Source organism: Amblyomma mixtum, chromosome 10, assembly GCF_055824585.1.
Source record: "Amblyomma mixtum isolate Tamu chromosome 10, ASM5582458v1, whole genome shotgun sequence".
NCBI lineage: Eukaryota > Metazoa > Arthropoda > Arachnida > Ixodida > Ixodidae > Amblyomma > Amblyomma mixtum.
Genome location: NC_143021.1, coordinates 57,218,967 through 57,246,865, shown reverse-complemented (window position 1 = coordinate 57,246,865; position 27,899 = coordinate 57,218,967). Strand labels below are relative to the sequence as shown.

At 47.0% G+C, this 27,899-nt stretch overlaps 1 long non-coding RNA gene across 1 annotated transcript; it reads right to left on the bottom strand.

The window, feature by feature from the left end:
• Positions 1-23,462: 23,462 nt before the first annotated feature.
• LOC149325865 (uncharacterized) lies at positions 23,463-26,653 on the bottom strand. The gene is made up of 2 exons (XR_016286582.1): positions 26,354-26,653; positions 23,463-23,631 (listed from the first exon to the last, which is right to left on the bottom strand). It is a non-coding gene; the product is annotated as an uncharacterized LOC149325865 (long non-coding RNA).
• Positions 26,654-27,899: the final 1,246 nt, after the last annotated feature.

Genomic DNA, 27,899 nt, shown 5'->3' with positions numbered 1-27,899 from the left:
CAAAGGCAGGTTTTCTATCCCGAAGAAAATCGTTGTTTTTTGAGAAGGGCTACCGATGCCTTACTCACGCAGACTTCCGTGGTACAAATCTCCGAGGCCTCCATAATTTCCCGGGACAGTCTATCGGAAGCTCTCCCGATAAAAAAACCGTAGAACGGAGGATAGGACGGCACAGCTGTTTCTTCTTCTTAATCCTGACAGTGTAGCGTTTGCCGTGTTAGCCGCCATTTGAGCCGAGGAAATTGGCACACTCCACGAGCCTATCATTTAGACAGCGCCCTGTCTGACCTATCTACACAGACTCACAGCTGAGTGGAACCTTAAACACCACACTAACAGTGCACAGCACAACCTGAGTTTGGTGTTGGGCGACACATTTTTTCTTCTTTGTACTTTTACCTTGGCACCTGCTGGTTATGGCGCACAGTTGGGACGATTTCAAGGCGGCTGTAAAAACATCAACTCCGAACTTATTAGTCACCCTTTTGACATTGTGCGATAGCTTGTGCACATATGGGTAGACTTGAAAAGGTATTTTTGCTCTTGCCAGCGTGAGGTAAGGAACATCGACGCCCCTCAAGCCTTCTAAATTCTTTAAGCAGTGACACCGCCACAGAACTTATTACCTAACCCGGGAATCGAGCTCGCTCCAAACTTTCAACTTGGTGGTCAAAACTGGATTTATACCCTGTGCGTGCGCGACTTTCAAAGACTGATATTAGACATGAAGAAGCGATGCCAAGTTTTATGAGCTTAGAATGAGATAAGTCAAATGGTAACAAGGCTTTCTTGGAACGCGGCATTTAAGCCCAACAAAGGTGTTTGTAAAGGGGTTTGTCATTAGTAAAAAAACGATTTTAGACCTAAAAATTGTAGACAGTTCTCCTGTGGTCGTTCAAACGTAAAAGTCACTCTTGGAGCAAGCAAAAAACTTTCCCAAAACTGAGTCCGCAACCGTAGAAACATCACTGTTCATATCTAGTTGTAAAAGGTTGTTGAGGATTTGCGGGGTCGCAGCGGAGCACCAGAGCAAGATGACCAGCGTGACAGGCTTCTAGTTCCGAACAGCCCGTGCCGGGCGTGCGCTCCGAGCACGCGCTGTCCATCTTTATTTTCTTCTAGCGCGCTGGTTACGCCGATCTCAGCGCCGGCGCTTTACAGCGTCGCCGGGTGCAATAGCGCCCCCCGCCTAGACGGAACGGCGAAATGTACGCGAAGACGGGGCACAGATGGAGGTCACACGATGGAGGGAGGGTCCGGTATGTTTATGTCAGGGTCCGAGAAGAGCCGTCGGGTGGAGGGCGCGGGCTCAGGTGAACGAGCCTGGCTGCTGCGCAATGGGCGAATGATGCAGGGTGCCGAGCTGACAAAGGATATTAGGGCAATGGAGGCCATGGTCGGGTCGTCACCGACTGTAGTGCTGCCCGCTGGCACAAGTGTCATTGGTGTTGGACAGTTGCAGCTCGTGTCGGCGAGAAGCTGGCACACAGAGTACGCCGTCGCAAGCAAGGGAGCGGCCGAAACGGCTCCGTGGACAGATGTGATCTTTATCGTGGTGTCGGGTCGCTGCTGTAGCGCAAGCTTCAAGTCGTCCAAATAGGTGGAAATGGCTGGCTTACATGGCGCAGGTGCCCCTGGTGTAGGGCGCGAGCAGTGCGGGCCGGCCACTAGGGTTGGCACAGGTGTGACGGACGAGACAACGGTGACAGCTGTGGTGATGACGGAGGAAGTTGCTCGGTTCAATGCCAGGTGCTTGGGTAAAGCGGGAGTGGCAGTCCGGAGCGACTGGCCAGTGCTGATGCGCGTGTGGGCATGGTCGGGCTTGAGAGCAAGCGCTGACACCGGGTCAGGAACCGTTTCAGGCAAAGTGGGGCTGGTGGCAACCGCCATGCTTGTTACTGCTGTCACCGGGTTGGCCTTCTCATCCTGCTCCTGATGACGATTATTGCTCTGCGGACTTTCTGAGGGGCTGGGAGTGTGACAAGCAGGCTTGGTCGTTCTCGAGGGCTCTTTAGCATCAGCGGGCGGCAGCTTCAACCTCACAGCAGAGGCCAGCAGAGCTGTTGGCGGTAGTGACGCGGTAGATGGAGATGCCGGAAGCCTCGGCACGGCTGCTGCCGCATAGTCGTCCTTGGCTGCAGGAGGCTCTGGCGACAACGCCGCTGAAGCGCAAGAAGGCAGAGCAAGAGACGCGGGTAGGATAGTAGTGGGAGCAGGACATGAGGCGAAGCTTGTGCGGATTCCACCTGGTGTGGCGTCGAGAGAGACAGCCGGGCTGGAGATGCTGTGCAGGAGTGGAGGCGAGGCGGCGAGGGGCTGCTGAGGCGGGCCGGGTTCTGATGAAGGCTGCGTGGGCGCGAGCGAGGCCGGTGCAGGGCCAGAGGCTGGCGGCGGCGAAAACGGGTCCGCTGCGTCGTAGAGCGGCGGCGGAACATAGTAGGCGCCGAAGTCAGCCAAGACGGCCGCACGCAGCTCATCGTATGGCCGGCAGCCCAAGGCAGAGTAGGTGAGCTGACGCAGGAGGTCGGGTGGCAGGATGTCGCAAAGGACTGCGTGTTTAAACGGCTGAATGGTAATGCCGTTCATTTACATCGCAGCCTCCAGTCGGGCGAACCACCCGCCGACGCCTGCAGGCCGGAACGCTGGGAGCGGCGGGTCGAAACTTGGGTCCTGCCAGTACGCCATGCTAGGACGCCGCTGGGATAGAAGGCACGGTTCGCGGGGTCACCACTGTTGAGGATTTGCGGGGTCGTAGCGGAGCACCAGAGCAAGATGACAGCGTGGCAGGCTTCTAGTTCCGAACAGCCCGTGCCGGGCGTGGGCTCCGAGCACGCGCTGTCCATCTTTATTTTCTTCTAGCGCGCTGGTTACGCCGATCTCAGCGCCGGCGCTTTATAGCGTCGCCGGGCGCTATAAGGTCTTTTTTTTTATTCATGAAGTCTCCCATGAGGCATAAGTTGAGAAAAGGGAAGTGGAATGTAGGTTACAGAAAGTTAAAAGAAGGAGTGTAGACCAGTTTCGGCGAGGTACTCGCATAGGCTGCTGGTGTAGTGATTGTCCATAGTCCACTTCACATAGTCCCCGTCGCGGTTCCACCACAAGCCGACCTCCCTGAGGAGCCGTTTTCTAATAGGGGCCGTCGCTGGGCAAGTCCACAACAGGTGCCGCACATCACAAATGTCCGGTGCAGAGCCGCAGTGAGGGCACCTGTCAGTTGCTGGCAGATATTTATCACCCCACCGATAACGGACAGATGGGGTCAGGGCCGCCCCTGTCCGAATCCGGCGCACTGATACCTCCTCCTGCCGAGTTAGACTACGGGGGAGAGGGTGCGAACACGGAGGAATTAGAGCGCGTGTTCGCTGGCGCAGAGCTTGTGAATCGGAAACATGGGACAGGAACGGATCTGGGGGAAGAGGGGAAGGTGGCGGGTCGTCTGATGTGTCAATGTGAGTCATAGCATCTGCTTGAATGTTATGTGGATCGTGAGCATGACCGCGAATCAGTGTATGCGTACAGGACATGGGTATTTTGCGCAGAGTAGGTGAATTGATTGTGTAATCTGGAATGTGCGTCGAACAGCCTTAAGCTGTTTAAGGGCGGCGAGGGAGTCTGTATAAATATGAACTGCATTGAATGTGGGAACGAGCGGAAGGGAAGCAGTGGCATTGTAAATGGCTTGAAGTTCCAATGCCAGGGGGGTACATGTTTCTGCGGTGTACGTCGCACGAGAGTTGAGATGCGGATGGTAGGGACTATATGCAGCTGTAACTCACCGCTCTGCAGTATGTGATGCATCGGTGTACAATATGCACCCTTCAGGCAGATGCGCGGCTGATACCGACGGGGAAACAGTGGAGCGATTGTCTGTGAGCTGACAATACGACCACGGAGGGAGCGAATTTAAACGATGAAGTTTTAGAGACTGTTAGCGAGCTCTGTTTGCCACCCGCTGGTCGATGAGTTCACTAAGAGTATTAATTTGGGCGAACTCCTGAAGCACGGGTATGGGTGTCAAACGAGGCAAAAATGTTATTGCGCGCATAGCCTCACGACTTATAGCTTCAAGGGAGTCCCACTGTCTGCGGGTGAGACGTTGAAATTGTGCCTGATATATTATCCGTGGCTGAAGGATAGAGCGCACAAGCTGGCGGGCCGTATGAGCAGGTGCGCCACCAGATCGCATAGCTATGCGACGAATCAGACCTATAGTAGCGTGAGCTGATTTACGTGTGGCTGTCAGCCAAGGGGTGCCAGTCCCAGAGGTATGAAGGAGGAGGCCAAGAATACGAACAGTTTCTACCTGAGGAATCGGAGAACTATCTACTGTAAAGTTTAAAGGGACTGCTTTCCGTAAGCCGGCTTTGTTTTCAATGCGAATGAAACATGACTTAGTAGGCGAGAGGGTTAGACCCAGAGGTGGGAGGCGAGATGTCAAGACATCTAGCGCATGTTGGAGGGCCGACTGATGGATAGACGCATCTGGGTGACAGCACCACAAGGTTATGTCATCGGCGTACGCAAGCACACGGATAGAAGGGATGATCTCTAGGGCTCTAACAAGAGGAATAAAAGCCACATTGAATAATGTGGGGGCGAGAACGGAGCCCTGGGGCACTCCTCTATTGGAAGTGAAGTTACCAAAGGGCTTTCCATGGACCTGTACACTGAAGGTACGATTTGTTAAAAAGGCGTGAATGGATAGGAGAAACCGGTGGGGCAGACCAAGAGTTTGAAGGGAGGCAAGAATGGCAGAGTGAAGGATGTTATCATATGCCTTAGTTATGTCTGTCGCGATCACCGTTCGAACGAGGTGACTCTGCGGAGAGTAGTGAAGCACGTCAGTAGCCAAAGTAGCAAGACCATCCTCCGTTCCAATTTGGGGATGGAAACCTATTTGGGAATCTGGGCAACAATCGTGTGATTCTAGCCACCACGACAAACGTGCGGCGAGAATGCTTTCGTAAAGCTTGCAGATGGTAGGCGTGAGAGAAATTGGACGAAGGGCCGAAAGAGATACTGGAGGCTGACCTGACTTGGGTATTGGGACCACAATAGAATGCTTCCACTCTCCAGGGATGACACCAGAACGCCACACTTGGTTGAAAGTATCCAGTAGGGTTTGCAAAGCAGACCCATCCAAGTTACGGAATAAAGAGTTTGGTATGCCGTCGTGCCCGGGAGAAGTGGTAGTTTTGAGGCGTTCAATGGAGGCTAGCAATTCTGCCATGGTTAGATAAGAAGTAACCTCATCGGAAGGCTCTGTAACCGATAAGACTGGAGGAGATGTAGGCGTGCAGACATGGTGTGGAAAAAACTGACGGGCCGCTTGTGCAAATGTATCTTCGTCCACATTCAGCGCGAGGCGAATGCTTTCAGTGTAATCTGCAACCTGAGAAGGGCGCTCCATGGCGTGAAACACTCTCCAAAGATGTCGATTGCCCTGCGTAGAGGACAGGCGAGCACACCATGCAGCCCAGCGTTTCCTGCCTAGTTGCTTTGCATAACGCCGCGCTCGGGCGGTAGCTCGGTGAAGAGAGGGAAGAGCCAAGGGGTCCTCAGGGTTGCGAGAAGCATAATGATCGGCCTGGCGACGAAGAGCCCACAGATTCAGGAGGTGTATGTCCGGGTTTGGGTCGCCTTCATTTACAGTACTGGTAATAGTATGAGTTGCAAGCACATCAGAGAGGGTATGCACTGCTGACGACGGGTTGAATGTTGATAAAGGATTGTCAGCGCGTACAGAGTCCCATGATGTTATGCGTACGCTGCGGCGTACTTTCCGTAGACGCGAAGGAGTGAGGGAGATAAAAATAGGGCAGTGATCACTACCCCAAGAATCTGATTCAACATCCCAACGAGGGTTACCGGGCCCTAACCACCAAGTCAAGTGAGGTGAATACGGGCCACCTCTTGGGCGGGTAGAAGTATTCGGGTGGTTTAAAAGTTGAAAGGAATTATCTGAAAAGCTGCCTTGGATGTGCGCACCCTTTGAGGAATCTGCTGGGTAACCCCACGAAGTGTGTGCGCCGTTGAAGTCTCCACCAACTAGAATAGGGATACCCGGGTTGGTACAACGAAGGAAACGTACCCATCCAAGATTGGGAGATGCGGAGCTAGGACGGCCATAAAAATAAACTAGAATAAGAGGGGTGCGTGCTGGTTTAACAAGAAGGGCGACGACCTCTTGACGTGTGTTGCACCACCGTGAAAGGTCTAGCGGAGTATGGGGAATGGAGCTGTGAATATAAATTGCAGATTTACCTGGGGTGAGGGAGGAGGCGATGCAACGGCGATCAGGGATCGAGGGTGAATTGTATGCGCAGAATCCCGAAAGGCGTGGTAGTGAATTATGCTCTTGCAACAGCAACGCCCATGCCTTCAACTTTCCGTCACGAAGGCGGATATTCACCTCAGTGGCCTTATTAGCAAAGCCTCGACAGTTCCACTGCGCCACCATAGATGATGCACTATCCATGGCGAGGCCGAAGAGCTTCTATGATGAGGGAGGTCAACTGCTTCATGAGCGCCAATATTTTATCCACTGTCGGGGTAGTCACGGTTAACGGGTGGTCGGCACATGATTGTGGTCCAGTGGTTACTGGGGGAGATTCCTGTGAAGATTGCTCCCGAGCGATTAATGTTCTTCTAGAGGAGTGAGAACGACGCTGTTCCCGGCGCTGGGTGAGTTCGTCTAGTCGACGGCGAGCCTCCACGATAGCATTTTCTAAAGCTGCGTCTTCATCTGTGGAATCCACTTGTGAGGGATGCACTGGTCGTGTTGGTGTATCATTTGATCCTCGAAGGTGAGCCGCTTGTGCGTATGAACGCTGCCGAGAAGACGGGTGCTGAGAAGACGGGTGCTGCGCAGCGGGGTCAGTTGAAGGAAGCTCAGGGAAGTCGTTGTCATCACATGCGAGGGCAACAAAACGATTACTTGTAGGAATATCCTGTTTAACAGATGGTTTGTGCAGCTTCTTCGCTCGCTTCTTCTTTGGACAAGCGGGAGAGCGTATATCGTGGTCCGGCGATTTGCATAAGGCGCAAAGAACTGATGGTTCATTCATGTCGACCACAGCAGCAGGATTAGGGCAGGTGGTTTGCATATGCTATGGTTGTTAAGATCAGCCTTCAATTCTCGGTCATATTTAGCTAAAAATATCTCGCATAAAACAGGCGCTTCACAGGACCCAATACAAATTCCGCGTTTTTGAACATAGCACCCATTCTAAAACCTGACTGCCATCGAATTGAAGTACAGGCTCGATAACTATATAAAGCCAGCCACTGAAACATGCCACAAGTTTTGAAAAACCACTGCGCCAGCTACTTCTATGCACTCACGGACGGCACTTGGCCATCCGTGAGTCCTAGATTGTTGAGTTTAAAATTGTGAGTCCTAGATTGTGATTATTGCATCCAGCATGCAGTAATGAAGCACTCAAAGTTGCTCACTCTAAGCTGCTGTTCTTGAAATGCGAGCGTGCAGTGACGTTCAATCCTGGGCATCAGCGATTTCTCCCTGTACTACACGGTCTTCAATAAAGAAGCAGATAATAAAAATAAGGAGTTTGTGTAGACCATTATGCAGATTACTGAAAGACAGAGAGCCGAACGAAGCCCTTGAGGCACTAAAGCTTGCAATAGCATATGAGATGTTGTAACCGTGTTAGAGCATTTCCTGTGTTATCGCTAGAAAAAGAGCATTTACAAAGTGCTTTGCTAACGGTGTATAATTTAGAGTCAGATAAGTTACTCTTTGGAAAACACTGACGCCAACCAGCTAAGTTTAAATAGCAAGCATAATGACCCGGAATGTCTAAGTGCCAACACAGATGAACACAGGAAATCGACACGGACAGGCGCTTACTGTCAACTGGGGTTTATTGAAGGAAACATACAGCGATACATATAATCAGAGTGTTGCGGCTAATCACAAGGTGTAAACGTGGCAGGGTGTAGAGTCATGAATTGAAAGATATGGAGCTATCCTCCAACTAGACTAGCACATGTCATCCATCTGCAACAAGAAGTCGTTCGACACTCCCCGGACCGCAATACGACAAACATTTGCCTCACGGTTTTCGTACGACTCTCGCCACATGAATGACGCCACATGAAGGTCCACCAGTGGCAACTGTATGCAGTCGAAGAACATGGATAGGACTGTCCGAAATGGCGGTGCTCGGCTCGCTCTGCGCGTCCTGTAGTCGCTTGAAGGTAACACCCTGTTTTGTAGCGTGAGCTACATTGGCCACAGTCTCACCGTTTCGCGTGCTCTCTTGCTCGAGCATACTGCGCATGCGCGAGGAGCAAGTGACGTCACTACGCACAACTGGCGTGTCTCGCCGCGCGCGGTCGTCGCTGTGGGCTACTGCGCATGCGCGAGGAGATTGCGCCACGTGTTTAAAAAAGGAGGGAAACACAGCTACTGCACCGTGTTCCATGGAGGAAAAACGTCAACGGCAATGAAAACAATGAATGCCGACGGCCTATGGCTTCAGCGCCGCGTTTCTGACAGAACCTTCTCAATGCCTGCAGCCCACATCTCTGTCTCTTCACTCCACGTACCTATAGGCAAGATTCAGGCGTCCACTGACCCAGGTAGCCATTATGCGCACTTCCTCTGCTTAAAATGATCGGAGTGAAAAAAACGTTGTCAACGCCAACGCCAATGAACACAAAGAACGCCGACGGCCTATGGCTTCAGCGACGAGAAGAACAAGAGAAACCATAAGAAATAAATAAACGCTTCACAATTGATATTGCACATTGACTCGTCTTTAATTTAGTCATAGTTACGTATACGGGAATTTCAAGGTTTAACAGGGGGGAAACCAAGCTAATATCAACCAGCTTAACCAAGGTAAACCAATATCTCACGCTACGTATATCGTGGCATAGCAGAACTAAGCCACTGGAAATTTTTTTTTGCCATCGCTGGAATTTGGTGTTCCATCTGCGAGTACGCACAGCTCATACACACGCGCCACCTTTTCTCGCAATAAGACGAGTAGCAGGCTGAGAAAGCATCCATGGGAACGCCCGGCTCGACAGGAACGTGACGGGAACAGGTTACTTGAAGCCCTACAATCTGAAATTAATTAGGCAGGTTCTACCGGACAAGTGCAGAGAATTGTAATGCGACACCATTACTCGTTCAATTACGAGAAAAGCAGTCGGCGCACGTGTGCGTGTGTGCGCGCGCGCGCGCGCGTGTGTGTGTGTGTGTGTGTGTGTGTGCGTGTGCGTGTGCGTGTGTGCGCGCGTGTGTGCGCGCGTGTGTGCGCGCGTGTGTGCGTGCGTGTGTGTGTGTGTGTGTGTGCGCGCGCGTGTGCGTGCGTGCGTGCGCGCGCCCGCGTTCAGCGTCGGGTCAAGAATTAGGACGACAAGAGGTATATGTCATCCCGCATCAAAAAGAAGCCACGTTTATGCCGTACATGCACCGTTATCTCATGGGTTGCGAGGTGTCACCATATGCGGGCACTCTTAAATCGGCACCCTTGAAATGATCTCGTTTCTGTGCTTTGCTTTGCAGAAAAGCAGATGCGTTAAAAAGTTTACACCGTTGCTACTTCCTAAAAAAGGTGGGGTAAAAAGGGTGGATCTTCACGATTTGTGCTATCTGAAGACGCATGGACTAACAATACACTTTGCTAACACCCACGTAGAGGCCCTTAGTCTCTTTCAGAAAACTTACACTCTTGTTTACTGTGGTAAAACTAGTCCTGTTCCCTCGGCGCGAAGACGATGTGCAGCAAAGTATGCAGCCCTCAGCGCCTACCCTCCCTCTCGGAGACGGCCCTCTCCCGATAGCAGGGTGACAGGGTTATTTTGAGGACAATTAAGAGCTAAGCTGGCTTCGCATAGCCAGATCAGGTAGGCGTAAGTCGTCTGTGGGCACATGCTCGCCCACTGCGTTGATCTTTTCATGCGCGCTGGCGAAACTGATTGCGCCTCCTCGCTTCTGCGAGGACCAGAAGCACTGTAAGAACACGTACAGTGATCTTCTCCCCATTTCCGCCTGGCATGGTCGGCAATAATGGCGGACGAGGAGGCTTGAGGGATGCGCAGAACATTACTGGAAAAAGGTCCATTGGCCGCGATTGGCCACGACAACCATCACGCATGCAAACATGCTCTTGGTTGCTAACGATCAAAATAACATTCGGTGCATGTGCCTTCATACTCATGATTGGATATCGTTTCAAAAAGCAGCAAGTCAGCAAAGACAGACGGCATGATAGGTGCTTTGTTGCTCCTTTGACCAATCACAGCTCTGAACGAAATCAACATTTTAGCGCTTCACTCTAACAAATATACCACAGGCATTAGAATTATTTGGCCTGCAATTTACGGTTATGATTAAGCTTTTATGAAAGCAGTAATAAAAGCTTTAAAAGGAACCGTTCTGCTTCGCAGCCAGCTTAAGCTCTATTCGTTACGCTCAGTTCTTCAATTTTCAATAGGGTGACATGACCACGAGGCCACTTAGTTCCCCCCGTGCAGTTCCGAAGCACGTGAACTGCTCTTCGAGGAAACGCTGGTTATGTCATGGCACCTGTTCCTGATAGTGTTCATGCAATCAGCGCTACGCTCTTTCGTGAGACACCAGCCAAATCGCACCTTGCACATATCCAACACGTTCTCGATAGCGCGTTGCTAGTTACAGTCGCTCGAGTCTTAACTGGAATATCAGCGATGCCAGACGAATAACAGAAAAGGTTCAGGTTAACATACATACAAGTTAATAAATAAAAATCGGACGAACGAGCGAGATTGTTGACGCAGTAATTTTATGTCAACTTAACATATATTGTAAGGTAACGGAAATCCCGAATAAATTGCACTCTCATATTTCTGCTCCATTTCAACAAAAACGAGCCCTACTCGCTGATAAAAGTGTCTCTTCACCATTAATACTAACAGCGCTGAAAAACAAAAATGCAAGGCACTAGGGAAAGTATAATTCTGCAGCTTAACTGCATTCTGAACGTGGACTGAATATTCTGTATAGTATATATGTACTTTTCTTGCTTAGATCACTTTTACTATCACACGAGCTAGGTCTCTGAGTCCCAGTTTTGCTGATCTACTAGGAGATCACCAGAATTTGTACATCTGCTCAGAAACTTCTTGACGCAGCGTAAAAAAAACCAGCGCTTACGAACACGGACAGAGGACAAGTTAAGCAGAACGACTGCGCCGTCAGTCTGTTTCCCTTGTCCTCTGTCCGTGTTCGTAAGCGCTGGTTTTTTCTACAATGGATCGCCACCAACTTGCCCAATCCTCAGTTCTTCGGCAGCGTAAAAGACATTTCGACGTTTCCTTTTTAACATGTTTACGGATCTTTTCTATCGGCACAAGATAGCGAAGCCCACAGTAATCAGTTTTCGAGATAGCTGCATTTCCTGATCATGTTTTGGAGCGTACAAATTTTTCACATAGAAGCAGATTGATTTCAGCTTATTTTAAAGTGATAAACCGGGAGCGAGGCGGCCAACTCAATTTAAGTTTATTACGAAGTACTCTTGAAGCAGAAATTGTGCCGCACGCTTAAAAGAGCAGAAATTAGCTGAACACAGTGTACGTGTACGTAACATTTAGCTTTTTAATAGTTTCGCGCAGCTCTAATGCAGTCAAGTATTATTGATGGGCAGAAATGAAGCTGATTGCCTCCAATTGTTTTTTAATTGTAGCGCTATGAAAGCACCGAATTGAGCAGCAAACCGGGTGCCACAGGTGCCGAAAGACCCAAGCTCAAAAATAAATGAAACTATGGCACACAAACAGACAGATTTTCCTTCATCTTCGTAGGCTGCTTCGGTTGATTGAGACTTTTATCTTGTACGCAGAAATAATAGTGACCTAAATGACACATTCTATCGCCCTGATGAACCGATCTTTAAAAAAAAGCAAATTCAGCGGTGGTAGTTGCCTATATTGAATAAAATGAAAGCGCGTGTAATAGACGGAATCGCCCGAATCATCCGTCGGTTGAAGCGTCTTTACGGGTGCTTGGACTGGCATAGCTTGGACTGGTGCTTAGACTGGTGCTTGGAGTGGGTGCTTGGACTGGCATAGTGCTCAATTTTTGCTTAGTTGACCCATATTTGAAAATATTTCACAAGCTTCGAGCACACTTGAGCGATGAGATCTGCTACATCAGCAGTGGTCGACTGTCGTTTGAAACCCTTTTCTGCCCGATCTTGTTCAAAATTTCAAATGTCGTGAATCCCCCTTGTTTGCCTGAAACTTCTGATCACTCGGTGCGGCTTTATTAAATTCATATTTCTACAACTGTATCTATTTCCCTACAACTAAACTATTGTTGAACTCAGCTGGGATTTTGCTTTCTTCGGATTCTCTTAACACGTGCGGCCCCATAAGCAAAAAGAAAGCTAAAATGTCATATCAATATTACAAACTGTTATTGTATCTGACGTCAAATAAGTAATGCTCTAGCATTTACATCGCTTTTTTAGCCAGTTCTATGAAAGTCTTACAAGTACAGGAAGGGCAGTTTATTGATATTTATTTCGCAGTGCCTTCCGTATGCGGCAGTAAATTAGTGCTGACGACGACGTACGTTCCCATACTCTGAAAACTATTCTGTCGCATACAACGCAGATTTACGGCAGCATCTGCGTAATAACCGGCTGCCCTAAAAGCTTAAAACGCATACTGCAAGGCGCTCGTTGTATCCGAGAACGCAAGAGCTGTGAGCACGTGGAGAGCACGGAAAAATACGTGCCACGTATTTTTCCGTGCTCTGTCTCGTCTTTCTTTCTTCTCCTGTGTGTGTGTGTGTATGGTTTGGCGCCTTTGAATTTAATGATGAATAACTACCAACTAGCCCAACAACAAGTTCTTCTAAGTAAGCAGAGACGCGCACACAAATAGAAGCAAGCAACCCACACATTGCAAGCACCGAAGGTTGTTGGCCTGCACGCGGGCGGCGTGACCTTGGAACACTGCTGAGAATACTGCCGTTCCCTCAGTCAGCGGAGAAAAGGGAAAGAGGGGAAGCGCATCGCCTACCGAGCAAAAGAAGGCGCAAAGCAATAGCTTGTAGTTTTTCCCTTCACACTTAAGGTCATGTGCCTGTCTATTTGGATTGGCTATTTTCTCCCCTAGAGTCGAAGACAAAGCCGCTGTTTACACGTGGCGCTCGTCGTAGTTGTTGCATGGTGCCGTGCGTGTGAGTCAGGGCGCGCGTTCCTCTTTTTGAGCTGTACGGGCCCGCGTGTGTTTCTTACTCGCTTGTGCTCAGCGGTTACTTCATCGTGCAGGCTTCATCGATGTGTGACGCTGCAGTGGGCGATATCGTGAAAGAGTGAACGCCTGAAATAAACAGCGGCGCCAGATCGTCGCGGCGCATCTAATCGTGCGGATTCTTTGCACCAAATTTCAACCGCACAAGTAAGTGACCTTACGTTTGGTCATACGGGTTGTTTCCTGCCATCAAATTATCGTGTATTCTCTAAAGATGCTTCATCATGAATTGGCGCGCGAGCCGCTACTTGTTGCTATATGTTTTATTGAGCCAGTCGTGTAGCGGCCGGAGGGAGCCTATTCGTGTATACAACGCACGACCGCAGCGGCGCAATGTGCAAGCATATTTCTCATGCTTTCTTTCGCTGCAGGCTCTGATCCTTCGTCTCCTGTGCGCAAGAACATTGCCGGTCGTCTCTTCAACTTCAAGTATTTGTCCCTGCTCACGACCATTCAGTAAGGTAAGTCCAAAGCACAGTCTCCGTTCAGAAAGGGGCGAGTAAATTAGTCTGCGCTCTGCTCACATTTTCCGCAGAACTGTATGTGATTCTCATTGGACAGTAATCCTTGTGTAATTTTAGCGCTACAAGACGACTCCTCCTGCCAGGTCACTTTTTTAAGACTGAATAGACGGCGCCAATTTTTTTTTTACTATGGTGCAGAAAGGAAATGATAAAACAGTAAACGTGAAATGTTGATAGGCAAGAAATTAGCAGCTCATTTGTGCTCTGCGTTTCCCAGCATGCGGTCATTTACGCACACAGCTTGCAATATTCTTCGCTAACCCAAAGAGTGACTTATAACGCGAGCAGTTTTACTGCACTCGAATGGCAAGCTGCACGTGCTAATGGTGTTAAATTGATATGTAACTTGCTCTTCACTCAGGCTGAAAACTAATGGCGAACAGTGGATTTATTTAGTTCTTTTTACTAGGGAAATGGTCTGGGCTAGTTGGTGACCAAATATTAGATCACAAAGGCGTTTATGCATGTAAGCCTTAATGTGATGTGCAGATGTGTGAGGCTGTTAACCTTCTTTGCACTGTTCACACTTTTTTTTCAGTGGGAAGGTGATGTTTACTGATGCATATAATCTACAATAACTCACCAGAGCCCATACTAGTTTTATTTCGCATTGTAGTGAGCATAAAATTTAATTAAGCTCACGTGGCCTGGACGTGACAGCAGATATGAAAGGCAACTGCTTTAATAGCCATACCTGCATGCTGTAAGTCAGTGTTTACAATTTAATTATGCAAGGCATCTGAAATGTTGTTACATAAAGGTTGCATTCTACTGTGCTGGCAACACGTAATTCATGACTGCTGCTGACTGCTGCTGTAAACATTGGATGAAGCAGCACTCTCTATATAAAAAGTCGAGGTTTGCAATTTGCTCAAGCAAAAATAGCGTCTTTAGAAGGAGATTGTTTTATGCTGCTTGTGTAGTTGATGTAGTCTTTTCAGTGAAGGCCGATATAATTTAGAGGTGTAGCATGAAAAAGGCAATGAATTCAGTTCAGTTCAGTTTATTTACCTTAAAGGCCCCCTTGTATAGGGGGTATTACATAAGGGGTGGGATTTTAATGAAATGAGCAAACAAAACAGCGAATATTATTTAGCACTGAAGGTGATCGGTTACATGTTCTTAAAATTTACGGTTATTATAATGTGGCTCATACAATTTTGAGTGTATGATGTTACCTCATTACCACATGAGTGAATACAACTTTCTAGATGTGTAAGTTGACCTTGCTATTATTTCACGTTTAGCCCGAAGCTTTTCCGTGTTTTCCAGAGGCGGCACACTAAAATTTACAATACACATTCCTTGTGTCTTGTCCAGGTCTTTCTAAATCAATTTAAACTGTATCAAAAGGCTGGGACAATGGAATGCACCCAGAAATGCCATCATAGGCATAAGCTTCCTGCTGTTTATTAATAAGAAATGAATTCACAGGTCAGATATGCAAGGAAAGCAGAACACACTGAGAAATTACAGCAGGCGGTATCACTCATTGATTATCAAGAGCAGATAATCACCTCACCTACACTTCCATTTAAGAAAGAAAATTCACAATGTGGGCAACAAAGCATATAGTGGCATCAGAGACGAGAGCCATACTGTTAGCAAGGGCTGCATGAAACCTTAACCACCCTAAACAGGGTGAGCTCACGGGCTAGTTGGTCTCCTAAATATGGAGAACTAAACGCATGAGAATGGAGGGAGGGGTTTATTAAATTGCATTTCATTTTTTCACCTTTCATTAGCTTCCATTTCATGCACGTGTTTTTCTGTTTCTTGACACGGCCCTCTCACTAGTCTGGCATCCGGGGTGCCTATAGCTTGACCCTGCACCTGGGAACAATATTCTGGATTTTTCTAGTTCCTTAGTGTTGTTTTGTTTTGCTGTCCACTGCATTAATTTTTTTTTCCATAGAAGCCAGTGTGCTTGTGATTATGTCAGCATATGTAAGTGATTAAGCGGCTGTCATTTAGGTCATGTTTTGTTTTTCCAGCATATATTTTCTTTTTTTTGGTTCTCATTAATAAACAGAGGCCTGCACTTGTGGCATTACTTTCTTGTATTTCCCTTTATCTCTGCCTTTTTGTGCAGTTTACATTTTTAGACCTGGATTAACTAAGTCCATGGCCACGTCATACTTAGGTTTGTGGTTTCCAAGTTTATTACATGTTTTCTTCTCTGTGCAGGTCAAATATAAGGTAAATACTGCCCCCACCTGTATGAAGAAGACTGCCAGGGTTATTGCTGTAGTATGGTGTAGCATGTGGCAAAATAAATACGACGGTATGTTTCTTTCTCCAATCGTTTGACGAATACCTTGTATGCGTTCTGCAGTCGTACCTGCACCTGAACACAAAATGACACAGAACAGCTCACATGAAAGATTTGTGCAACATTTCAACATTGTCAGCACTTCCAGAAAGGCTATGGCTTATATTACATGGGTCAACTTTAGTGCTACGTTCAGTGGCAAGGTTTACGCTACAGAAGGGTAATAATACTCATGTTTGGCCAGTATATATATGCCACAAAATAGTGCATAGATACCCTTTGTAATAGGGCATTACTTTGTTCCACAGAAGGGTAACTTTATCCATCATGTGAGGGTATAAGCTTGCGCCATAGGGGTGCAAACTTTGCTCTGTTTATGATTGTATATGTTTAGTCTTTCACAATGTAACTTTACACTTCTAGACATAGCATAAATTTAACTGCTAAAGGTGCAAACCTGCACCTTTCATGCTAGGATATGTTTATGCTGTCCTCAGACTAACACTTACTCTTTTTAGAAAGGCGTCATATTATACCTAACTGGTTCAAAGTTGCTCTTCTTATGGCAGTGCAAGTTTAGGCTATTAGAAGCGTAACATTACACTACGTGCGAGAGCATAAATACTTAGTCTCCAAGAAACGGCGTTACCTCACCCCCAAAAAGGTGTCACCTCAGCGACAAGTGATTTCCCTCCGAAAAAGACTAAGAACACACCTTTTTTGTAGAATGTACGTCAACCGCAAACCTCGGTATATATACTGCGAAACGCTGTTTATTTACAAATTCCTCAAGTATTGTAAAAATAGTACTTTCCGCAGTCTGGCAATTGTTTGAGTGTCCACGTGTTTGAAAACAGGAATTCTATGACCCCAACAGCAAAAAAAAAATTACCTGAGCAATGCATTGCTTAGGTAAATTTTTTTCTTCCTGTTGGGGTTATCTTCTGGGTTATCCTGGCTCAAGCACTTCCTGAAAGGGCGCAAGCAGTTTACCTACATCAATAACCGCCCCTCACTTCTTAGCAACGTAACCTCTAGCGTCCCGCAAGGAGCAGGCTTGTCACCGCTGTTATTTCTCATCTACTTAAATGACCTACCCGCGGCCCCCAAATCTGCAATGCGATTATTTGCAGACACTGAGTCATTTACACCCCCATCCTGAGCTGAACCGACCCTGCCATCCTCCAACAGGATTTGAACTCCATCGCATCGTGGTGCGATAAATGGCACATACCTCTAAACCACAACAAATGCAAGTCTATGACATTCTCTCGCAAACGCTCAGGAATCGACAACACTTGCCTTATCAAATCAGCTGCCATTGGTCCAACGCCATGTTATAAATACCTTGGAATGCACATTACGCCATCGCTATCGTGGCCTACTCTTATTCAAACCATCTGCTCCAAGGCATCTCGCACACTTGATTTCCTCCGGCGCAATCTAAAACATGCATCTCGGGAAGTAAAACAATTGGCTTACACAACGTTCGTCCGCAGGAAGCTGGAATACGCGTCATCTGTGTGGCATCCGTCCCAAGCATATCTCACCTCTCACCTAGAAGCAATTCAAAACCGAGCCGCCCGTTTTATCACATCTAAATATTCAAGAAATACTAGCGTTACTTTGCTAAAACGACCTGGGTCTTCCAACACTAGCCATCCGCCGCGTAATCTGACGTCTGTGCCTTCAGTCTTTCTTTTATCATTCGCTAAGACATTCCTCACTAAAACCACCCCCAAGAACGTCATCGCGCCTGAACCAAAGTCACCCCATCCCACGCATGAGCACTCGCACATCTGCAGCTCATTTTTTTTCCGATGCCATAGCAGATTGGAATAAGCTTCCCGATAACATAATCACCTGCTCTGACCGGCAAACATGCCGCGACTAACTTGCGATAGTTGCACCAACCGGTTTCTTGGCGCTGCGCTGAAGTCTGACATTCAGGCATCGTCCAGACTTCAGGAGCATCGCGCCGCTGTTGAATCATTGGCGGGGGGGGGGGGGGGGGGGGGGGGCGGGGAATTGGCAAAACATTGTCGCCATTGTAGTAAGTGTACACCCAGGTTCCGCAACACAATTGTCTTAAAAAAATTGACGACCCAGATTAGCAGGGAAATCTTCGAAGCCTACTGCATAAAAAAAGAAAATGACCGTTGCATCTGCTCCACTTCGGTATCTTTATCTAAGAAAGAGTTAAACTATCTAGATGCTAACTTGTGCCACGCGCGCCCACGTGCCTGTGTTATTTGATGGTTTCGGCTGTTTATCAGGTGTGATTACGGTTCCTGTATAAGTGTGGTTTTCCTGTAGTAAACTTTAGTTAAGTTCCGCGTCTTGTCCTGTGCTTTCCTCTCTTCGTCCTGCGTCGTTTTGCGCGGTTGCAATATGCACTCTATTGTCAACCAACAACTAGTCCGCCTTCACTTGTTACTTATGCAATGCCTTCGGGCCCTTAAGGGACAAATAAATGAAATGAAATAATGCATTCCATTTTCTTTATCTTTACTTAGTGCCAACGGGATAAATATGTCCCTCCTTTTCCAGATAACTGCTTTTGCTAAAATTGTGAAATTTGTTCAGACTTCTTTCTGCGAGCCTCATTTGATCGGGAAACAAAAAATGTTTCATCTATTCTGCAAAAAATACACTCTGTCCTACAAGAGGTTAATAAAATTCGCAAATCCATTATGAACACTGGTATGATATATGCAGCGTGAACCCGAACTACAAATTTTCGCTTCCGGCACTTTTTAATCAGTTCATGCCTTTGGTGAAGAGTTATTGCTATTTGATATCTCATGATAAGCACGAATGATGAGGGTGTTGACGACGAAAGCTAAGTGACTCCATGCAATGCGCACCCAATGGAAATCTGTGCAAGCTCTGAATGTTGCCCGAAAGACAAGAATTAACTGTTAAGAAACATAAAAAAAATCAACCCTTCATGAGACATGAAGTTGTGAGCAATGCATGCCGGCTTTTCAGGGCGGGATGCTCGTTCTTATCAGCTTTTTATGAATTATGCGAAATTCGAGTTCTCTAGGGTAAGCGGTTTTCGAGATAAAAGTGGGACATAGGAGTCCCACCACGCCATGAGTGCGTTTGAGAAAGTTTGACATGTGTGTCCCGCTGACCACTGAAGCACAGCCGCTTAAGAAAAAGAAGTAGTCTTATTTTTTCAGAAGTGAAATTGCTGTGGGCATACAAGCAACAAAAGACAGAGCATACAAAAAATGGCTGAGGCTTAACTTGGTTAACCCTGGTCAGATGCGAAGCATATTGATGGCTAGGCTTGTTAATACATGGCTTTCCTTGGTTGAATACTTGATCATTTTAATACAACCACTAGAAGCCTTCGTCGCGGGGGAAGACAACGGCATGGCTACAGCGGAACGCCGACTAACCCCGAGACGCGCGTTGGGTGGGCGCCTGGATTGCCACGGAAGCCGCGTCCGCCTGCCCGCTGGAGCGAGCGTTTCACCTACACCGAGTGTGAAGGCGCGTTCGAAATGCGCGGGAATGCCGCTCGAGGACATTCGGGTGTCTGGGCGATGGCATCGTTCTCCCTCTCCCAGCGCGTGACGGCGATCTGTCGTGACGTCATGTGTCACGTGGTATGTCACGTGGTGTGTCGTCACTGTACCACGTGGTCTGCACGGCGTGCAACCACAGCGACGGCGCGAGGTGGACCCTCATCTTCCTCTGTCGTGACGTCATGTGTCACGTGGTGTGCACGGCGCGTAACCACGGCGAAGGGCTGTAGTGTACCTCTAGTAATATGCTTCGCATAAAACAGATGAGCGGCCGAAGCCGCACTCGCCGAAGCGAGGACAGATGCCTAGCAGAGCCAGGCGCACCCCCTTGTATACCGCCGCTCCAGCATCACGTGTTCACTACAGCGCACCTAGCGGCAGAAGCAGGAAACGCATTGGTCGCGACGCCTCGCGCGACGGCGCGAGCTGGGGCCCCGTTTCTCCTATGTCGTTACGTCACGCATCACGTGGTCCTCCTTGGTCGCGACGCCTCGCGCGACGGCGCGAGCTGGGTCCCCGTTTCTCATCTGCTGTGACGTCACGCATCACGTGGTATGACATGGAGGTCACAAAAGGTCAATGGTAACGACACCGCCGCGCTCGAGGAGCTCGTTTGGGCTATTTTAGTATGCTTCGCATAAAACCTACTTTCTAAGACGAAAAATCTAAAAAGTGTCATTCTATATCTTTGGACTCACTGTCACATTCGGAGAATGAACAGGGGCGCGCCTTCCGCTGTCTACTTTCTGTCGTGGAAAGGCAAGAATCAAGTTGGACAAAGGTGCACGTCATACGCTTGGCAGGTTAACCGTGTTCTAAAACAGCATGCAGCACACGCTATGGGATCGGTCCGCTTGAGACACAAGTATGTGCTTCCAACGCTCGGCTGCCTTCTAAGCAGCCATCAAGACAGCTTCTTCGAACATCCACGAAATGGCAGTAGGAGTTAAAACAAAATTGATTCGCGCGGTTTTCATCTCAAAAGCCAATGTAACCACGGAAAAAGTGGAACATGTGAGTCGCTAACAATGGATTTGCATCATCCTCATCCTCCGCGCTGTCTGCATGGATTTCACTATCACATAAGTCATCCGGGTGTCTGAACTCCAGCTAAACTACTTCCTTCATGGCAGTCTGAACACCAGCTCAACTACTTCCTGCGTGGACAGAGACTTCCGTGAATGAAGCAGAATGCAACTCCCAATCACCGATGAGCGGCACACAACGTTATACTTGTTTGCCTTACCTTAGTGTCCTTTTCTTGTTTGCCTTACCTTAGTTTTCTTGGTGGTTTTTGTTGGCCTTCGATTGGTTTCTCGTTAAATCAGCCTTTCTAATCGGTTTCACCAAGTTACTGGCCTTTCGGCTTCTAGTTGCCTCTTACTTTTTGACACTGCTATTGCTACGATAAGCAGATTTTAAACATTGACCGCTTTATTGCTTTTATTTACTTTGACACTGCTTTTGCTAAGAGATGTTTTTTGCTGTGTTCATCGTTTACCTCATGCATCATCTTTCTTTTTGTCTGTGTCATGGTCTTTTCTTGTATTTCATGTTTGTATTGAATGTTATCAATTTTACACGTTTTGTTATATGGTGGCACACTTAGCAGCGGGATGCTGACATGAACAGTGGGTATATTTGCCTGTTAATCTTGTGATTGCCCAGCGCCGCCTTCAACGAAAATAAACCAGTTGGAAGTTGCGCTCTGTATATGTCGTGTGTGTTCTTTTCTTCTCTCCCGTCTTCTTCGCGCAAGTACGTACCCATTCAAAAACGTTATACTGGATGTGCTTCACGAAATATATTGCTGAAAAATGGTGAACCTGACTTTGCAAAAACTTTTTTCCAAACAGTGCTCACAGGATAAAACAAAATGATGTATAAAGCACGTTTAAGAATTAGTCAGTACAAAGAAAACTTTTGAAACTTATCGTTCATAATGAATCGGCTGTACAGAGCGCCAAAATCTGCCCAAAGCAGCACGCAGCGCGCGGAATTGGAACGGTTTTTTTTTTAGACACATGTCTGTGCTGTAAGCGTACCGCTACATTCAACATAGCTATTAAAACAGCTTCTTTGGACATCCACGGTATTGCAGTGGAAATTCAAATGAAATTAACTCAGTGGTTTTCCGCTCAAAAAGCAAAATAAGACCGAAAAAATGCGGGACTTATCAGTCCCGCTCTCCCACCAAAAGTTTTAAGCTAGGAATGAGCAAAAAAAGCCAGCGCATCACGTCGTGCACGCAGCAAGCTTTTCACAAGGCAAGATTCCTTTGTCGAGTTAGCAGTAAATTGTTAGGTGAGAAGCAGCCGACATCGAATGGCATGGACGCAACAAACTTCTATGGTATTTCAGTATTTCAAGATTGCTCATAGTCATTTCTACCAGACTGCTTGCTTTCTCAGAAAAAGGTTGAGGGGCGCCGCCTCCATCGGCACCTACCATCTGGCATGCATAAGATTTCTACTGCATCAATAGGTGCTAGCACTATGCATCGATCGGCGCCTGCACACAGAGACTGTGTTCAAGAAATAGAGACACCTAATTTTCGCTGGCGTGTTTCTTGTTTTTTAGTGCAACGCAGAACACTACTGTGCGTCGATCAACCTACGGTATTCCCCAGCAACCGCTAAAGAATTTCGTAATAAAGCTTCTTCCCTGGCGTTAGGTTTTCACAACCGAACAATGGTTGTGAGGGTTAAGAGGGTTTCAAATTGCGCTAGTTGGTAGTTAACGTGGTCAAACATAATTATACTTTTGAAATGACTTGGGCAACACAAGGACGACACAAACACTGGTGCACAAAGACACTGATGGTATGATAGGCCCGATGTACACGAAATGAACATTAAGAGAGTTTCAAATAGGGCTAGTTGGTAGTTAACATGGTCGCACATGATAGCGCTTTTGAAATGGCTAGGGACAACGCATGGACGACGCAAACACTGGTGCGCAAAGACACAGACGGTATGTTGAGGCCCGATGTACACGAAATTAACGTTTCGATTTGAGCGAGCTGGTAGTTAACATGCTCACACATAAGGTCGCGTCAAAGGTGGGTTTAGGGCATGTGAGGCATGAAGAAAAATGGCTGTATTAATGCTGATGCGTCATATTAATTCGTTACACCACTCAAGACAACATGCTTCATGATTCCGATCGGCAACATACACTCCCCTTCGGCTTACACTGGTCTATCGTTCCATTTACCCTGCTGTTGTCGTAAATGAACCTCAAACCGCTCGCCCAAAATGTCCGTTCTGCTAAACGTGTCGAGATGCGCTACAAACAAACAGCGCCACCCTTATAAAAATTTCTATAGACAGTCCATAGACTGTCTATAGACTTTAGTCTATGAAGTCTATAGACTGTCTATAGACAAATCCTTTAGACTGGTCTATAGACAGTCTATAGACAAATGTCTACTGAAAGTCTATAGGTCTATAGGAAGTCTATAGACACAGGTCTATAGACAGTCTATAGACGATCTATAGACTTATAGTCATACATTTCCTATAGAGCTGTCTATAGACCGTCTATAGACATTTGTCTATAGACGGACTATAGACGACCTATAGACTTATGGCCATAGACTTCCTGTAGATTACTGTCTATAGACAGTCTACAGACAAAAGTCTACTGGTCCAGTAGACATATGTCTATAGACTGTCTATAGACATCCCATAGGTGTGTGTCCTGGCAGTGCTATAGACCTTTGTCTATAGACAGTCTATAGACCTCTGTCTACTAAACTATTAGTAGACCATTATCTATAGACTGCCTATAGACTGTCCACAATCATTGAAAAAGGTCACCAGACAGAGTTCACACATGAAACAATCAACATACTTACAAATTTAGTTTATTTCCAAGCTATCCAGGCTGGGAATATGCAATACATGCACCATAAGAATGCACCACAGTAACATAAAAGTTGAAAGTAACAGTCCGGCTAGTTTCCTCAGAAGCATTCTTGTGGCCTGTTGTCTGCAGTAAATCATCCGGGCATGTTCACCTGTACAGCACAAAGGAAAAAAATAATATGAGAGGAACTGAAAAAAAAAAATTCCCATTCCATCTCTACACATGTGCTTTACAATGCAAGGCATATCCTGGCTCTGCCATTCTAGAAAGGCAATCTTGATCTTTTGGTTTGGTTTTATGGGGTTCAAAGACCCAAGGCGACACAGGCTATGAGAGGCTGAAGTGAAAGGCTGGGGAATAATTTCGGTCACCTATGCAGAGTACACAGGCCTTTAGCATTTTGCCTCTATTAAAATGCGACCGCCTAGGCCGGAATCGAATTTGCATCTTTCAGGTCGCCATACGAACATGATAGCCACTGAGCTATCACGCCGGCTCAATCATTTCAGTAAATACACGACAGATTATAAGTGTCGTCATAAAACATTGTAACAAAGACCCCTAATCCCTGGAGCACTCTACTCTGAATCCAGTACTGATATTGATTTCTGTATGGCAATACTGTTACAGCCAATACTGATCTCTTTATGGCAATCCTTTTACACTATTTGTAACAGAAGACTTCGAACAATTGTGCCACATATCTGCATTGACTCGCAAGGAGCTGTTAAGAATGCCACCTCCATACAATACAGATTCATTGCACCTTACAGAGGGATCCAAAAAGAAGAATATTGCAGCATTTATTCTTATAACCGCTATAGAAGAAGCGCTTCAGAATACCTTGCGTGAATTAAGCCTGGTACACCCGGCCAAATTTTTAACTGGCTCGGGTGTTGCATCGCTAATTGCACCTTGTAAAATAGGTGCCTTTCGGCTACACTGCTGGCATATTCCTGCTGTAATTTAACGAGTCAAATGTCATTTCGTGGTATGTATGAGTGCAGTACTTGCGTGTTTACATCAACGTTATCAGAAACATTCGTCTGCCACTACGAACAGCTGAAACAAGCGGCATGCGCAGCTATATATGGTTCTGGCCCATATGGCCTCATATCCTCTGGGTAAAGTACCACTCCTTTCATGGCGAACAACTCGTTTACCCAGATTAGTGCAAATGCGCCACCAGAACCATTGCTGCGTATTCCGCTTGTTTCGACTCTTCGTAGCGGCAGACGATGAATATTTCTGATAACTTTGATCTAAACATGCAGGTACTCCACTCAAACATTATATTAACAAAAAGAAAGTAAGGAATGCCATCTCACGCGTCAAATTACAACATAAATATGCCAGCAGTGTAGCCACAAGGCACCTTTTTACGAGGTGCATTTAGCGATGCAACACCTAAGTCAGTTAAAGATTTGGCCGATTGTACGTAAGCCGATACTCAAACGGGCACAAGCTATACAACACCAGCAGGCAGAAGCAACCAGTTCACCACAGATTTGCGCCTATAACTTGAAGCACAAAGACGGAACAGCATACTCGTACATCTGCGCTCTTAGAAACAAGCGGGTTGCAGCGCTTCCATGCCGCGCTCATTATTCAGAAAACTAATACAGCACACAGAGGCTGCAGCTGCGCCGTTTCAAAAGCAGTCTCGAGGTTGAGACAGCAAATTACTGTCACGATAAAATACCGTCTGAAATTCACTTAGTTTTTCCTTCAAGTGCAGCTCCAACAGCGCAGTAAAGAGGTGTTTCTTGCATGGAGGCAGCCTAACCCAACGCTGCTAGAAAAATCAGCGAAAGCATTGAACGTGCTCAAAGTAGGAAGTATTTCAATGAAACAATTAACGCCTTCAACAGGCGCAGCTATAATAACACGAGAGCTTAATTCAATTTTAGGCTCAAATAAGCGGCGAGTCACATCGGCGCTTTCGTAACGTAGCAGTCTGAAATCAGAAACACATACTTTGCCTCTTGCGCAAATGGTATTCTAGAAATCTGTGCACACGTGAGCGGGATTCATGAACGAACCACTCGGAACGAAATGTAAGCCACCTCTTGTCGAGCCGACCTTTACCCAGCTTTCAAAATGAAGTGCCCGCAAGCCAGCGGCGGCGGCCAACGGCTCTGATGACAGACACGGACGAATCCATACGTGCGCAACGAAGGGGAGATGGGATGGAGCTCGTGGGTTCTTCGCGGTATTTGAGCACGCCGGCCATTCGCGCCGGCAACGAATTTTATTCACCCATCACACTACAAGCATTCCTCCAGCGCCTCTTGAATACAACTTTGACAAACGTCTCGCGCTCCAGTCTATAGCGTTACAAGACACCTTTGCTGAAACGTCGGCGTCCACGACGCGCACCGAGCGAGCGTCCATACGTAGCAAGCAATGCACACCTTAAAAAGAACAGCACTCCATGGTCCAGACAGGCGATAACACAAAAATAAGAAAATAAATGTAATCCACCGCTGAACGAGAGTGTATGTAAGTACGTTTTCGGAGGTGCAAAGTAAATTGAGCTCACACGGCGCTAACTAACACACAGTTCCATTTCGGCCGTCATTCACAGGCTAAACGACATTTCTGGCCGCGCATCTACCTTGAAACACGAAAAATCTAGTAGACAGCTCGCGAGGAGCGGCTTATCATCAAGGGCATCGCACAGACTGCCTTTCCGCGCGTTAGTAAAGACAGCGGGACAGAGATAAGCGGCATCAGTCGAGAACCCGATGGCTTCCGCCTTAGAAACGAAGATAGGACGTTTGTAACTGCGCACATAATCTGTTCTGCACACATAGCTCTGCTTAGAGTGGTTTAGGAGACCAAATGAATAAAATATAAACGTGTAGACTTACCGTAAGCAGACGATGAAGCTGGATTTTGAAGAAAACGTAATCCGCGAAACACACGCCAACGCCATTGATGCAGCCACGCACAGGGTTGTTTGCAGCCCGAATTATTTTCCGCCGTCTCGCGGTAAAATGGGTACAACGTGAAACAGAAACCCATTTCACGGTCGTATCTTTACCGCTCACACTCTTGCCGTGTGCAGCTTGATCTGATATCCAAGACCACAGAAGGCAATTGGTTTATAAGCTTAAATTCTTCGCTTACCCTCTAAAAATCTTATTGTTTTCGTGAAAACAGAACCGAAATCTAACTTCTTGTCGGTATACGTGCCGCATCTCCCACCGAATAGTATGTGGTACAATTCTCAAATAATAATTATAAGGTTGCATAGCATAATGTCTTTTTTGCGTGTGTTCGTGTTTAGAAAACTGATATGCGCCACATCAGCGTGTCATCGGCTCCGAAGAAACAGGTGCAAGGGTAGGAACGAAAAAATACTGGCTTTGTGATTGTTGCGTCGCAGCACTTATTCACGTGAATACAAACTGCAAAGGTAGAAATGGCAGATGTTAATCGCACAGAGGACCAGGCTCTTTGAGATTAATGTAAGATGTTTCTAAGGGATGGGCGCTTCCTTGAATTCTCACACCCGTATTTCCCCCTTTATTTTCAGGACGTTTTTAAGAGAAATGTAGAACCGTTGATGAAATGTTTCTGATTTCAGCGTGTTGGACAGTAACGATCGAAAGATGGAATGAAATTGTGTAGAGCGATTCCTTTCAGGGACAGCGTATTCGTTCGATGTAGTACAGTTTGCGGGCGCCCTTACTTCAAGAACGGCTGCCTTTCCTCGGCTTACTTTTTAGCATTAAATATCTAATTGTATTGACAATACAAATCACGGTATAACGAAAAGGAGCTTGTCAATGCTCCTGAAAACAATATACAGGAGGGTGTTGTAATGGCATTACGCAATACTTTGCCTGCCCTGTACGGGACCCCCAGCTTGCTTACTTATGTGATATGCTCGAGCGCGTCCAAAATAATGCTGCGAGATTTGTGTCCATTAATTACAGCTTCTCAACTAGTGTCACGTCTCTTAAAAACCACCTTGGCTGGGGATCTTTAGCTAACCGTAGGAAACATTTGAGATTACAAATCATACATCGCATCTATTTTGGAAAGCTGAGCATTGACAAAGACCGGTATCTGCTTCAACCTCACTTTTTTCCTAGACGAGTTGATCATCAGTGGAAGATCCGAGAGATTAAGTGTCGCACAGATGTTTACAAAACCTCATTCTTTCCACGGACGATCAATGAGTGGAACAGGCTACCAGCCGGCGTCACTGAGTGCTGCACGGAAGGTCAATTCCGCGCATTCTTATCTGATGTATGACGTGGCGCGCAGTTGTATTGCGCGTGTCTTAGTGTTATTTTATTCATTAGTGTTATTTTATTTGTGGAGCGTGGTTGTCTTCCTTCAGTGCATGCTTTTCCTCATCTATTAGTTGTGTGATTGTATTTCTGTTATATGTGTACTTTCGGCCAA